Below are 16,390 nucleotides of genomic sequence, written 5' to 3' on the forward strand. Positions count from 1 at the left end.
TTTTGTTTCTGAAAATACCTCGTCACAATGAATTTACAAATTATGAAATGAGACATGGTAGTATATGTACAGGAACATTTTAGTGGACGCGCTGCTAAGAGAACCTATGAAAAACTTTATCCGAATCGCAGACAGCCTTTTCGTACACTGTCTGCTTCACCAGATTCGGAGAAACTGGAAACTTTCGTTCTAATTCACGAAGTGGACGGTACGTTCAAAGAAGGGTACAAGATTGTAATGAACCTGTTTTATTTTAATTTTATTATGTTCAGAATTTAGAAATATATCTTTTTATTTCGGATTATTTTACCCCGTCGGCGAAAATTATTGATTTATATAGATATATATATCAAATATCCGCTCGCGGGTCCGATCGGCCGTTACCCCACTCTGGCAAGCCGTTAGTCACGNTCAATTAGAGAAGCGCTTCACGCATGTGGCCGTGCACGTGCACAAGATGCACATATATCAAATATCCGCTCGCGGGTCCGACCGGCCGTTACCCCACTCTGGCAAGTCGTTAGTCACGTGAAGGTCCCACCACAACTTGTGTTAATCCGGTGGGGATTTGGGCAACAAAAGCCCTCGACTTTCCCCGAAAGCAGCAGTTTCTAGCCAGAACTCAACTCCGATCAGACGTCCACCGCCAGAACTCGACACCATCCAGAAGTCGGCCAGCAAATAGTCTCCAACGAAGCCAGCCAGGAATAACCAGTGAACCCAGTAATAATTATTTTCCTTTATTATTATCCGTTCCAACCGAGTACAAGTCCGAAAAGATTTGTACGCTTTAAGTGTGGAATTACTGTGGGCCCGAGAAGAATATTCTTGGTAACCCGCACACAAATTCCACCGACCTTCTCAACCCACACAACAGAGCAATCGTTGGATTCGGTGTATATACTCAATATTGACGAAGCCTTCGTGGTTACTACAGCGTTGCCCGGTGTCCCGCACCAGGAGGTACGCTGGGTAATCGGGGATATGTGAACTTACACCTCGAGGTTCGGCGTGTATACCCAATATCCGGGTCGTTCCATATAGTATAGTTATGTTTCTCCCTGATCGGCGTGTATACCCATCAGACCGGGAAGCGTTGTATACGGAGAGTCCGACACCATCGGTCACCAGGACGTATAAAGCTTAGAGGCTAGTACGAATTGTAAGGCGAGATACTTCGGATCCCGTTTTACCATCCTATTGCCACCCGATTTTTTTTCCGCCTTGTACCGCCTGGGCTTTCTTTACTGGTTATTGCTACCGCTTACCGCTTACCGCTTACTAATTCTGCATTTACTTGCTAGGCCATATTACCGATATTTGACCGCCGACCTGAGTTTAAATAATTCCGAAATAATTCCGCATAATTTTGATTTATTTTACAGAATCAACGGGGACCAACAAAAACATCTACAAATAATTTAGTTCTTTATCAGACCGTTTAAAATCACCTTCTTTTTACTTAAAACCGTCTACTGTTGTAAAGTAATAAATATTTCATTTTTGATTCCGTTCATAAATATTTATTTCTTATATTTCTTATATATAAAATATTAACTAATTTTGCCGTTTAGAGTCCAGTCCGAGGAATAAAAGACCTTTCCGAAAAATTAAATTACAGGGGGTGCACACATCATAGTTGAAAGTAATAAACAAATTTAACACCGACCGACCCATAGAGAAAGAACCGAGGAAAAGTACGTCGCAAGATAAAGAACAAATTCTAGAAAGAATGGAAGAAAATCCCGAAATTAGTATTCGTCGTTTGTAGTTATTTCCAAAAAATGTCTTCATAACCAAGCATAATTTTGACTTTTGATATTTTTGTGTAGAATAAAATTATCTATCGAATCACTTGAAAACATATTTGCAACTCATTTTCATTGCTATAAGCAGTTTCAGTAACAGTTTTATCTAATTTAAAACACAATAGGAGCATTGTAAAATTTAAAACAATTAAAACTAGAACTATGTGACAATAAATCTGTTTTGTTTTCGTCCAATCCGTATTTAAAATTTGGAGACTAAGTTCTCCTCGACGTTACGTTGGTGTTAAACGTTTGGAACCGAGAGCAAGTGAACGCCAGTTACGAGGTCAAAATCTGAAAAAAATTAAATGTTACAGCAATTAATGGAAATTATTAAAGGTATTAGGAACAACCAGTAGATTTCGAAAAGGAAATAAAAGCCAAACAGGTTGACTTGAAGAACCCAAGAAGAATTAATTAGGAAATGAAGTGAAGAATAGCTTAGCAGTGATCTACGAAAGAATTTATTAAGGCTGAAGCTAGTTCTCTCCTATTACCAAGAATTAAACAGTTGAACAGAACAGATGAAAAGTTGTCATGGGACATTCACATAAAACAATAAATAACTAGTCTGAGAAAAACAAGGCAACAACGTTAATACTAGCTCTATGAGGTGAAGCTGTGGACGTTTTAAAAACGTTAGCTGAAGATAAACAAAGGAGTTATCAAATACTGTAAGCTGCTTAGAAATGAGATATAAGCAAAGCATATCACAATATTTTACCAGGCACTATTCAAGGGTAGAAGACAAGGCTTAGAAGAAAACCTGTGGCAATTTATGGCAAATATAGCACGATTAATGAAATTAGCCTACCCCTGTGCACCAGCAGTATTCCAGGAGCAATTAGCTGTGAGTAGCTTCATTAACGGCTTGTGAAACCCTAACATCATAGTTTCGTGAATGGAAACCGCAAGATAGAAACATCAAAGTGAAGGAAAATAGTTGTTTTTGTTAACAGTTACCATTGAAATTTATAGAACTAACTGATTTCGTATCGGGTGAACAAATCCGTTTTGGTTCGTATTTAAAATTTTGATATTTAGTTCCAGACAGCGTTACAATATTTTCTTTCTAGGGTCACTATTCAAATCTCTTTTTTTTCGCACCACTTATTACACGACTTAATGGTGACATAAATGTGTCAGAGAAAGAGACATAAGCGTGCAGGCACAATATATTATGGAACTAGTATTGAAGATAGCAATTCGCACTAGTATAACAAGAACCGTAAGCGAGTATCATAAAATCTCACAGGTGTGAAATATGAAGTTCTACTTTATGATTCAGTTATCAAAATAACTGAATCGTAAACTAATTTAAAGCGCATTTATATTATACATAGACACTTATAGATATTTTTTTACTTTTTCCACGCGAAAAGTATACTTTTCACACTGTTTGCAATTAACGATTTTTAAGCGCAGCTAGTAGCATGTTTTTATTCATTTCCAAGGTAGTTATAGAAAAAAATCTTCAATCATAACTCTGGCAAATATCAGTATATGTCAAATTAATACTTACAAATATGAACAGCGATCCTGATACCGAAAGTATACCATTAAAAAAACACGAAACAATATAATAGTAATGATTATACGAATAATGTCTCACCCGAGATTAAAGAAAAATGCTTATTACTTGGTAAAAAAACACTTAAGATAGTGAGTACTCAATACATATTTCTTTCAGTTGAAACTTTTAAAAAACTATATAGATACGCAGGGTGTTTCTGAAATAAGCGCGTTCCTTGAAAAGGGTGTTCTGGAGCACGGTAATGAGCAACTTTTATGAAGCAACTGCTGGTTTAAATGCTTCTGTTTTCGAGAAAATTAACCATAGATGTAAGTGAGCCTGTGCATCTTGTGCATGTGCTCGACTAGAATGCTTCGGACCCGCTATATGTGTGAAGTTATTCTCTAATTGGCTGACGTTCCACGTGACTTCCCCAATCAAGCAAATCTGAATGTAGGTCAGTATGTCATCGGTCAGTCAGCAGGTCGTGGACGGGAAAGGCCGGAACATTTCGGCAACGAAGAAAACATCATAACCTCGTTGAGGAAGATCCGAGGCGTAGTACTCATGACATTGACCTAAAAGGGGGCACTGTATGGCGTGTACTACGGGAACTAGATTCATGCGTTAAATAACAATGATTTTCAGCCCCGTGTGAAATTTTTGCCAGTAGTTTCAACAACAAATACTAGATCCAGATTTTACAAACGAGGTGCTTTTTACTGAATAATGTTGTTTTACTGGAGACGGCATACTAAATTTTCACAACATTGGTGTGATGTAAATCCTCATGTTGTATAGAGATGTGGGTTCCAATAATGTGTGATGTGGTATTTTTGGTGACAGATTACTGGGTCCGATAGTGTTACCTGCACGTTTAAATGGTGCTGTTAATTTAGAGTTTTTAACAAACGCCTTACCGGATTTGTTGGAAGACGCCCTTTACAAATCCTTGCCCAAATGTTCTTCGTGCATGTTGATGCCCCCTGCCCATATTTCTCGTGCAGTTTATGAATTTTTACATACCAACTATACGGAAAGGTGGATAGAACGAAATGGTCTTGTACGAAGTCCGGATCTGAACCCTATGGATATTTTTGTTTCGGGATGTTTTAGACCATTAGTTGTTTAATAAAAGTTGTTCATTTTCGTGCCCTTTATCACCTTCTTCAAGGAACACACTTATTTCAGAAACAACCTGTAGTTTAGATATTTTTCTGCAAAAAAGACTGCGTTAGTTTACTTGAACTTGTGCAAAACCATACTTATCGTATCAACTTCGACGTCACCTGTTACGTGGGCGTTGTATAATAATGAACACGTAATATTGACAGATGGTAGAAGGAAGCACAAAAACAAGCGCTTAGGTGGAGATTTCTGAAAGGAAGCCTAAACAGTTGAAGTTAGAACAGCGGAGAGTGAAAAGTAAAACGATCGGTGTACAGTGAAAATACATAAATAGTGAAAAATTAAAAATGCTTAACCCGTATTAATTAGCAGGTAATATTCTCTAAGTACTTTGTTGTTAATTGTTCTATGTAATCTTATGCTTGTAATGATTATAGATGTTTCATGACAAAAATTCTGTGTATGTTTAGCCTTCGTTGTCTTACGCTCAGGGGCGTATATTTTTCTAACGTAAAATTGTTACAATTATTATTAACCGTTGCTCATTATTTATTACATGTTAAAATATGTATATATTGTCGTGACTGCACGGATATTGCAATAACAACTCCTTTGTTTCACATTTAACTTGTTTTGTCATGATTACGTTGTTTTTTGATTTCTTGTGCTCACTTTATGTCAAGGCGCATATAAGGGCCTTGTTGAGTTCACTAACATTTTCGCCCGTGAGGAACGAATCTGAAAAAAAAAGAATAACTAAATACCAAAAAAAGAATTGCTAAAACAGATCTTCCGAAATATCAACTATAGCTGGATTGCCTCCCGTATGGAACTCCAGTACCTTCCGGCCCTGCCGGCTAACTAACACCAAACCTTTTCAGATTTACTTGGAAGTGTGTATGTCTAATTCGAGTGAGGTGATATTTAGTGACACATTAAATGAGTCGGGCGTTAATTATCATTAGCAAAGGATCCTAATTTATGCCTTTTGTTAGCGGTTGTTTTGTATTTATATTTGGGTAGTTAGAGCAACGATCGTGGGTTTCTCTGCCATGCTCTTTCCCCACAGGAGCTCTAGGTGAGCCTGGCACTCTCATTTTATGTTAAATGGTTGTTAATGTTTTTTGTTGTTCTTTCTATGTGTCACATGTTTAATTTGAAGACTGTTGTACGTAAATAAAGTTAAGTGTATTTACTCTGCTTTTGTTTTATAAAATTAAACCATACTTCCCCTCTTTAAAGTTAGTAGCCAGCGCCTTCCGGTCAATTAAGAAAAAGATGTATACAACGTAGGTATTCCTTATAACGATCACATATTTCTGGCCACAACTACGTTTATATATTTTTTTTATCGAACCCGGGGTTGTTATACTACAAACTCTTATGGGAATGTATCTAGCTTCAACTAAGCAGTTGAAAATGGTAATGTTAAGTTAGGTTAAATTAAGTTATTTTGGGTTATGTTAAAGGAGGCTTAGTTACCCGCAGCACTCAGTTCTTACGACCCATTGTGCATGTTATTAATAAAAGTTAACTTAAAATAGGCTCATGTAACGTGCAAAAACAAGCACTAGCTCTACTAATATCTCCCTCCAGGTATTTGTGTCTTTTTGCCATAAAGCAGACACAATGACAAAGGATATGTATAGAACCCTTGTCTTGCTGTCCGCATAACTTGCATCTCGCGTTAGCACTCAGATCAATTCTATTGAGGTGCTTGTTTAGATGTCCGTCACCTGTTAGAAATCCTGTGATAGTCCTTTTGCTGAGGAAATTTTCCAATTTGCTGCAGCTCATGAAAAGACCAGATCCTTTTACGTAACATTATGGTAGCCGGAATACTGGTTCAGGCCCCATGAACTAACTACTTTTCTGTCTGGACAAGACTCATGGGTTAGATTGGGTTACTTATAACATAATTAAAAACAAATAGAAAAACCGTAATTTTTCGCATAATAAAATGTTTTCTTTACACTCGCAAACATCTTTCTATAAATACCAAAAAATATGTCTTCTAAGAATACGTGAGTTTAACTAAAGAAAATTTCACAAAAATTATTTCGCTTCAATAAAGCAATGATGTGCAGGATTTTTTTTTCTCGAGGAAGCTGCATTAATATTGGATTAGTTAGTTAGAGAGAGACTGCGTTAGAAAATTTGCATAATGTAAAATAATAGTACGTAATAAATTGATATATTTCTTACTATAAAAAGTATAATTTAAATTTAAGGAGGTATATCATATGCTTTTCTTATGGTACTAAAACCCGCTGCCAATTTGAAAAAATTTAATTCTATTGAAATTATTTACGATAAACATTATCTATATAGCAAAGAAATCTACTCATATGTACATAGCATACATATTGACTAATTAACAACATAAAAATATCATATTTAAGTAGTTTTAAATTATATTTAATGAACGCATAAAGACTATGTAGATGTGGCAATAGCGCTAATAATTGACTGGCAGTTATACACACTGCGAACCTACAGACCTCGGACATCGGAGATATTGCGCGTCAAATTCGGGTAAAGATGCGTACGCGATCAAAAATGTATTGTGTGTAAACTATGTACAATATAATTATTATATATAGCAAATATATCGTATTATCCTCGCGAAGATTTGTATCCTTTATTTAAAATCCGTAAATCATGTGAACTGGTAAAACAACGAGAATTATGTTAATTTAGTTCTAAAGAAATGAAATGACACTCGCGCCCATCTCTCGTCCAAGTCAAAGAAAATGTTGGATGCAATTTTGAAGGTTCTGTGATAGAAATTACATTATTACTCACTGTTCGTGTTTTTAATCTCTATTTTAGTAATGTTACAAAAGTTTTGCAACTATAACTAATTTTTTAGATATAAAGTTTGCTGAGAAATATTTATGTTCCTTTGTTATTCCGTACAAATGCTTTTATCTCAAGTATTACTAATTATATTAATCAAGTAAAGAAAACTTTATGTAACCCTAAATATTGCTGGGTAATGATTACGATGTTTTTATAAACCATTAAATATATTAAAAGGATTTATCAACTGTATTTTTTATTCCAATAAATATATCACAGCTTCCTAGTCTTTTTTAATTAATCTAGTTTTTTAAAAACATTACAAAAAATCATCTGTTGTGGATAATTTATTGTTGATAACAATGTACATGGGATTTAGGAAAAATGTATATGTTTGAAATCAATTTCGTTTTTATCAAGTCTTTCAAATGTATTCCCTCCTTGCTGTCAGCTGATTGCGACGTTGCCACATTAATCCTCAAGTCAGACAGAAATGCAATTATTGGTTTCTGTTTCTAATTAATACAGCTGTACTATGTTCAAAACTTACATTAGTTTTACATCAAAAATAAGATAATACTGTGTACTATCTATGGAAAAGTTTTGTTTCACAATTTCTACATTTTTTTCTCAGTTATGGGCAAAAAAAGAGCCGCACCGTCCATCTTCGCCATATAAACCTATGTTAAAATGAACAACTTTCAACAACAATATCTCAAAATCTAGATTCAAAAAAAATTTCAAAAAAATATGACGCACAGAGGGAGCACTGGCTAATACGCTATATAAATTTCAAGTACATCTGTGCATTTGAGTAAACCCGATATAACTTCTTAAACGCGCTCATTACAGCTCTTTGTACATAAGTATATGATTAAAATGTTGAGTACCCACCTACTGCTATTAAATTATTTCCTTTCGAAACATTCCAGGCATTCGGGAACAAGATATTGCCTTTTAAAACAGAGATAAAGTAGGGCTCCATCGATAAACAATTTATGAATCGTACACCCTCGCAATTCTCCCCCACTGACAGCCGCTAATAATTTAGCTTAAACTCCCCAAAAAGTTACCAGGGGCCAACCATGCATCCCGTAAGTTGATCGAAGTTAGATTTACCGCGCTGTGAAACCTATAAAAAATCAATCACGTATAAGAGATTGAAAATAAGACAAATCGAACGGGTGTAATTGCAAGGCCGACTTTATATCTTAGCCCTGACTCTTAGGGCCGCGGCTCATCTGGAGCACTTACGAGAAGAGGCAATTTCAAACAATTTAACTGCCTCTTTGGCAGAGACAATATGTTCTAGTCCAATAACAGGGGAATTACGCAACAAAGAGAACGCTGAGGGACCCAATGGTTAATGAGGCTTGTTATTACCAAATTTCATCAGGTTCCTCTGAGGATTTATGTACATTGTACCCTTAATAGGTTTGTACGAACAAAATTAAAACAAATCATTCATAAATAAAAACACTACCTTTCTCGGGATTAACGATCAACATTACTGAAATGGAACTAAAAACACAAGCTACAAAAGGAAGTACGTGGGACTGACATCTGGCAATGACGTTGGCTGTTATAAATTAACCCATTACTGGCCAAAACAAGAAAAACACATTTTTTAATGATTTTTTTTATTAAAGTATATTCTAAACACATACATTAAGACTAATTTACTATTGAAAAAATTCATAAAGAGTATTATGAAAAAAAAAAAACACGTAGGTGCGTATACGCACCTTTGGCTGAAAACAGTTATAAAAATTAATAAAACTAAATTAGTTTTTTATGTGAAAAAGAAAAAAGTAATCTGGATACAAAAGCACTTTACACAAATAAATAGTATTATTTTTTTTTCTTTCTATAATATAATATGCCCGATATTGTCAAATTTGACATCACCTGGTAGAGCGGATTGAGGGGTCTTCTGTGGGTTCAGTTGAATACTGCGGTATTTGAAGCAACATCGCTGTTTTCTGTATCTAAAGAGAGTGCTAAATCCGAAAGAAATTTTAGCTGAGACTTCGTTGTGTGCACAGTTAAGTGCAGTGCATTTGCATCCAGCTTACTTTGAACATTTTCACATAAAAAACTAAAAACGTCATTTTCCAAATCATCATCACTATCTATACTTGGTTGTATTTCATACGTTCCTGCAATATCCGTCTGCAATCCCTCTTCTCCAATAATATTTTCATCAAAGTATTCCTCATCTGTAATTTAATCTGTTTCTGGCGGCACATAAAAAACATCAACCAATTCATCATTTTCACAATCTGAATCCTCTTCTAACAAAGCATGTAACTCTTCAGTGGTTAATGCCCTTTTCATTTTCTATTTTGACAAATGACTGCAATAATATAAACAAAATTATACCTCTGTAGCTTCTATACAACTCAAAAATCTCTTACCTCATATTGGCACTAGATGTATCCAAAAAAATAACTATTATGCATTACAAAAAACTTTAGTTCAAACAATATTTTATACAAAACTACACTTTTTTACACAAAGGAAAATCAAGAAGTACACTCTGCTAATAATGAACTGATATATGTTCCGACAAGTACTGTATTTTATATGCCAAGATTTGACCAGACTTGCATAGAAGTGAATAAATATGTCAATCGTTATCGGCCAAAGGTGCGCATACGCATTTACTACATATATGTATCATTATGACCATCGTTTTGAAAACATATATAAAAAAAACATGAGTATCAAAATAGATCTTTTATTTACGCCTGGCTCAAAAAAAAAAAAATTTGAAAATGTGTTCTAAAGTTTTAAATATAGTATTTTCTTTAAAAAAAATAATATTAAAACAATATTATTTTTAATTAAATAAAAATACTAGTACACTCTCTGGACTGTTGACATAAGATTATGTAGGTAGGAAAGCATAGAATTTTACGGATGATCTCAAAAAAAAATAAAATAAAAGGGTGCGTTTACGCACCTTTGGCCGCTAATGGGTTAAGTATTAATCTTATTATTCAAGGAAAGCAAGTTTACTGTTTATTTCAACAAAAACTATTAGTCGTTGGTTTCTTGAAGATCTTATAGATTGCGTCTGGCAGTGTGCTGCTCAATGTGTTTAAAATTACAATATGTGGAAAATTTATAGAAAATGAGGAAATACAGTGCACGGATGCTGCATCTAGCGCGAGTTACAGGCTGCATATTATACTAAATACAGTGTGATTCAGAACTTATCAAAAAAAAATAAAAAATAGGATGTACAGGGGACTCTTACAAATACAATTTTGTAAAGAAAAAATCAAAAACGGCAGTTCTAAAATGATTTAAAAATACACTTCTGCACGGCACTGGAAACTGATCCACTGTTAAACCTGACCTAGCACAATGCGATCTGCAAGGCGACAAAGTGTGATAAAAACGGACAAAAACTTGAAAGAATTTCGCAAGGAAAGAAATAGAATTGTATAACACCTATTTTATATCTGTAAATTCAACTGCTCTTGCCGCTATTGTTATTATTAATTAATTAAATTAATTTGTGATTTTACTTAATAAAATAATTTGACAGACCTGATGTTACAACAACTGTTGAAAATTTTGTCCACCGACGTTACACGTATACACACATATTTGGACCCGTCTTACACAGTTTCTACGAACTAACACAAATGTTGTCTTGCTTCACCATAACACAAATGCCTCATCATAAATTAAAACGATATCCATCAACTCCGAGTTGCTATACACGCAAGCCATTTTTGATACTAACTGCTAAAAAACCATTGTAAACACTACCGCAACGACGATTGTAAAACCGTATTTGAGTATTCGGAGTCGCTTAGGCCACGTGGCTACGAATGGCGCTAGAGGCTATGTAATGGGTGAAAGTACTATAACTTCAATAATTTTTTTCTCGGAAACTATAAGGATTTTACAATTTTTTTTTACGATATTAACACGATTTCTCATGCCGCGTCTATTCCAAAATTTTGTTGAATAAGTTGTGAATCACCCTGTATAGCGGCGTATTACATAGCGTCATAGCCATTACATAATTGGTACCTAATATTAAGCTAATATTCAGATAGTGTACTGAACTATATATTATACATATACTATACATATAATGGAGGACAACTACTGCAGTGTAAGTAAGGATGAGTGTCACAGTTTGATGTTGTTTACTACAAGCTTGACTGGTCGTTATATTGTTATATATAAACAAGGCTAATATGAATTAGGAGTTAAAGGAGTAAAAATAAGCCATAAAAATATGAATTTATAACAGTTCCTTGACCCATTCCTTGAATAATTTATTGAATCAATCGATTAGTAAATATATAAACCGATTTCAGCTATTACTTCAAGTTTCCTTTTTTTATGTTGTACAATAACTATCTTTAAATTCTGATAATTAGTATAAAAAAAGAAAGTAGTGTTTATGTATAGAAGGAATATATTAGGAAAGTCAAGTTTATAGAAATTAGATTTTAAGTCATTCTATCCATATCTACTGTATGCTTTTTGAAGTTTTGACTCTATTTATTGAAAGAACGTAGTACGGAAACCACTGTCCGAAAAGCAATAAATCAAAATCTATATAAAAATGTTGTTTTTCAATACTTCCGTAAAACTTTGTAAATAAAAGAGTTCCATTTCCTTTTCTTAAGGAATGAGCTGGGAAAACGGAAGTGCAGAAGAGTACTCTTCCTAAACTAACAATTTATTATTGCGATTCCTGGTTCTTCTTTTATTTTCACTCTCAGATCTAGAAAAGGATTTAGTTACATTTCAACAAATTTAATTTCTTGTTTTATTTTGTATGTATTAAAAACTGTTACGATTTCCATTCGGATTTAATTATCTATGGTTTACAATATGTAACCAAACTCTAATGACATTTTATTATTAAATTTTATTAGAAAACTTTTTTTTACCAATACTACAGGGTTGGGACACCCTTCCGTTCCGGATACATGGAACTACCACAGATTCTAGTGGTCACTATAAGACGATTCACTAAACTTACTTCTACCATGTTACTTCGTTTATCCGCTTGATTGTTGTAAAGTGGGCAAAAATACATATTTAATTTGTTTCAAATAACTAAAACGCTTTGTCTAAAAATATGTGGTTATTCCATGTATCGGAGTATTGGGACACTCTGTATGCATAAAGTTGTAACAAACAATTTTTTTATGATATGGTGGGATGAGAATATACAAGTATAGCAATTTATTATTTCTATGTACTACACTAAAGAACGTGATTGTCAAATGGAATATTTTCTAAATTGATTTGTACAATTGGTATGTATCTTTGTATTTGAATCTGTTTATGCAGAATTAAACGCTACATTTATCTATTTACTACAACCATGGATTAATGTTAAAACTAATTTAAATATATCGTTATAAAATATCAAATGCTTTTCAAAATTAGTTAACCAGTAATATACAAGATATATAATTTTCATTAAGTGATCAGATTCTCAGATTTTTTAATAAAGGAAATACCTGTACTTAACTTCTTTGTATTATAATTACATAAGCAGTCCCCTAATTTACATGCGAAATTTCTACAGGGGGTTTCTTGGTCGGAAGCTACACAAAAAGTTCAAGTGAAGTAGAAGTCAGGTCTGACTTCTTGTGAAGATAAGACAGCTTGGAGATGACCAGCTGTCAATGTTTTTGTTTAACACGTATTCACAACCAATCGAAGTGTCAGTGCTACATTTGTTACACATTTTTAGATATTACCAACTCACTACTGTACAAAGATATGTTGCCTCCTTCATAATTTTGATCAAGTAACACTCTGTATAAATTTGTAGCGGAATTAAGAAGACTGGACCACCCGCAATTAGCGTGGTAAGTTGTATCATCACTTATAAATGTTGCCAGCTGTTACCCTTTTAAATCAACTCTTTAAAGCAAACAAACGATGGAAAATAATTTAGCAAAAACATATTGCTTCTGTATGACTGTCTTATTGTAAAGTGACCATATTTGTTTGATATTAATGTGAAGGGACCGCCGAACATTAGGAAAACATTTAAAAAAAATTAAAACTTTTTACATTATTTATTAAATATTGACGAATATTGGTGTGTCGATATGCTACTAATAGCAAATGAAACTAACTTATATTTTAAAATAATAAAAATACTTACTTCAAATTATGTTAGAGAATCAATAACCTCTGGCATTTACCTAGTTTAGCTGAACTATGCTACGGTTACTACGTAAAGTAGGAAAGGTGCATTTAGGGATGTTAAAACAGGTACTATTAAAAATTTATAAAATTCTAAATAAAATACGGTAGGATTTTATTTTTTGTTTTCTTACTCAGCCACTGCATCAGCCAAATATATTATCATAATACTGAATAACAGAAAAATACTAATTTATGTGAACGCTATTTATTATTATTTACCGGATTCGATATAATCCGAGCGCTTACGAAGTACAATGGAGGCTAGCCATCGCTGCTCAAACCGCGAAGTCACAACCAATCAAACTACAAGGTGATTCATTAAGAGTGGGAAAGTCGAAAGCTGAAGATACTACACGTGAAATGGTGACAATTGGCGCAAACATGCCTTATCCGAAAGTTCATAGGGGTAATACAGGGTGTTGAAAGTTAAAATTTTAAATCGTTTTTTGCGATTATTCTGAAAATATGTAGGTTAGGAACTTAAAAATTTGTGATACTATATTTTTTTAGGAGACGAATAAGATGTGTGCTGTAACTTCAGCATTGCTCGTAGAGGGCGCCACTTACGACCAATTTTACCGAAAATTTAGTTAATAACTTTTTACCCTGTTTATTTAACATCAAACTTGATTCAAAACCTGAAAGAGCAATCATTTTTCCATTAATTATGTACGGTTGTTTAATTTCGGTATCTCGATCCGTTTTCGAGAAAAATCGATTTAACGAACATTATGTTTTGATAATATGAGAAATTAAAAGCGAAACAAATCAAGTGTTTCTTCGTGTTATTACAACAATTAACAATAAAACAAATGAAATTCGTAATAATGATTTAATGTAATTGTTCGAAGAATCCACCGTTGACACTGATACATTTTACACGTTTTCTGAGAGATCTTGGAGTTTGAAACAACATATTGGGATTGCGTCTGACTTCGTTGGCAGCGATTTGTATTCTTTGCCACAACTCTTCACACGAGCCAATAGATTCTTTGTAAACTATATCTTTCATTCGAGACCAAATAGAAAAATCAAGAGGATTGAAGTCCGGACTTCTGGATGGCCAAGCAAAAATGCTTACATGGCCAATCCAGCGATTTGGAAAAACTGCATCTAAATATGCACGCACTGGCCAAGAAAAATGCGGTGGAGCTCCGTCGTGCATGAACCACATGTCTCTTCTTAAATAAAGTGGAACTTCTTCAAGCCGTGGAAGCATTTTTACTTGGCCACCCAGAAGTCCGGACTTCAATCCTCTTCATTTTTCTATTTGGAAGAATCTATTGGTTCGTGTGAAGAGTTGTGGCAAAGAATACAAATCGCTGCCAACGAAGTCAAACGCAATCCCAATATGTTGTTTCAAACTCGAAGATCTCTCAGAAAACGTTGTGTAAAGTGTGTAAATGTCAACGGTGGATTCTTCGAACACTGACTTTAAATCATTATTACGAATTTCATTTGTTTTATTGTTAATTGTTGTAATAACACGAAGAAACACTTGGTTTGTTTCGCTTTTAATTTCTCGTATTATCAAAACATAGTGTTCGTTAAATCGATTTTTCTCGAAAACGGATCGAGATACCGAAATGAAACAAGAATACACAATTAATGGAAAAATGATTGCTCTTTCAGGTTTTGAATCAAGTTTCATGTTAGACATACAGGGTAAAAAGTTATTAACTAAATTTTCGGTAAAATTGGTCGTAAGTGGCGCCCTCTATGAGCAATGCTGAAATTACAACACGCATCTTATTCGTCGCCTAAAAAAATATAGTTTCACAAATTTTCAAGTTCCTAACCTATATATTTTCAGAATAATCGCAAAAAAAACGATTTAAAATTTTAACTTTCAACACCCTGTATTTCCGAAACTATTAACTTTCGGATAAGGCATGTTTGAGCCAATCGTCACCATTTCACGTGTAGTATCTTCAGCTTTCGACTTTTCCATTGTTAATGAATCACCCTGTATATGGTCATTATGTAGAAGGTATTGAGAGTCTACAGAGCTTCCGTGTATTTTTAGTGACCTTCCGAATACGACGTCATCGATTTACTATGTTCCATTTAGTTTAATTTTCAATTTATCTGTTTCCAAGTACCTGTGAAATATCTTTACATAGTGTGAGTGTATAACCTTATAAAGTTTTCTTTTATAAAGCTGTCATTAAAAATTATATTTTTAATTCATTGATTGCAACTTACATTTTTCTTTGAAGTAAACCAAAATATATTTTCAGTGAACTCAGTGAACGCCAATACGCTAATGTTGATCAGGGACAAACTTACAAAGTGAAAAATTTAAAACCAGAAATTTTAAAAGCCGTAAAAGATGGTGGTAAGCAGTAATCATCAGGCGAGCAAACTGATTATTTACATATTTTTGTGAATTTCATTTATCATTATTTATTATTACTGTTTCAGTTAGATTATTTGTTAGGTACTGTTTCATAGTTTATTTTATTGATAATAATTAAATGTTCATTTATGCGGGATGATATGGCTCCTGGCAAAGACACACTCAATAAATTTGCTTGTAAAATTGTCCATTCCTTTAAATTATGAGATTTGCCCACCGCAATTCCCAACTCAAAAATTACAAAAAAAGAAATGTGATCTATTTTTCTATCCTTCAAATGTAGCCTGTACTCTTCAAAGTTACACAAGTTTTTAACACATTTTTTTTGAACAAATATTTTGAAAACTAAACATTATATTATAGAACAAGCGACTGCTTACAAAACTTTTTTGAGTTTAAATCCCCTTTCTTTCAAAAGTTAAAAATAAATCAGATCATCAGCATTGTAGGAATTAATAGAATACCTACTTGGTCACACGTAAAAATAAATATTGAGTTTTCATATCTAAAAAAAGAAAATTAAATGAGACTTCCATCAAACTTGTATAAGTATTTTCCTTCATGTGCATCGCAGAA

This window comes from Anoplophora glabripennis, unplaced genomic scaffold, assembly GCF_000390285.2.
Source record: "Anoplophora glabripennis isolate ALB-LARVAE unplaced genomic scaffold, Agla_2.0 scaffold795, whole genome shotgun sequence".
NCBI classification, from domain to species: domain Eukaryota; kingdom Metazoa; phylum Arthropoda; class Insecta; order Coleoptera; family Cerambycidae; genus Anoplophora; species Anoplophora glabripennis.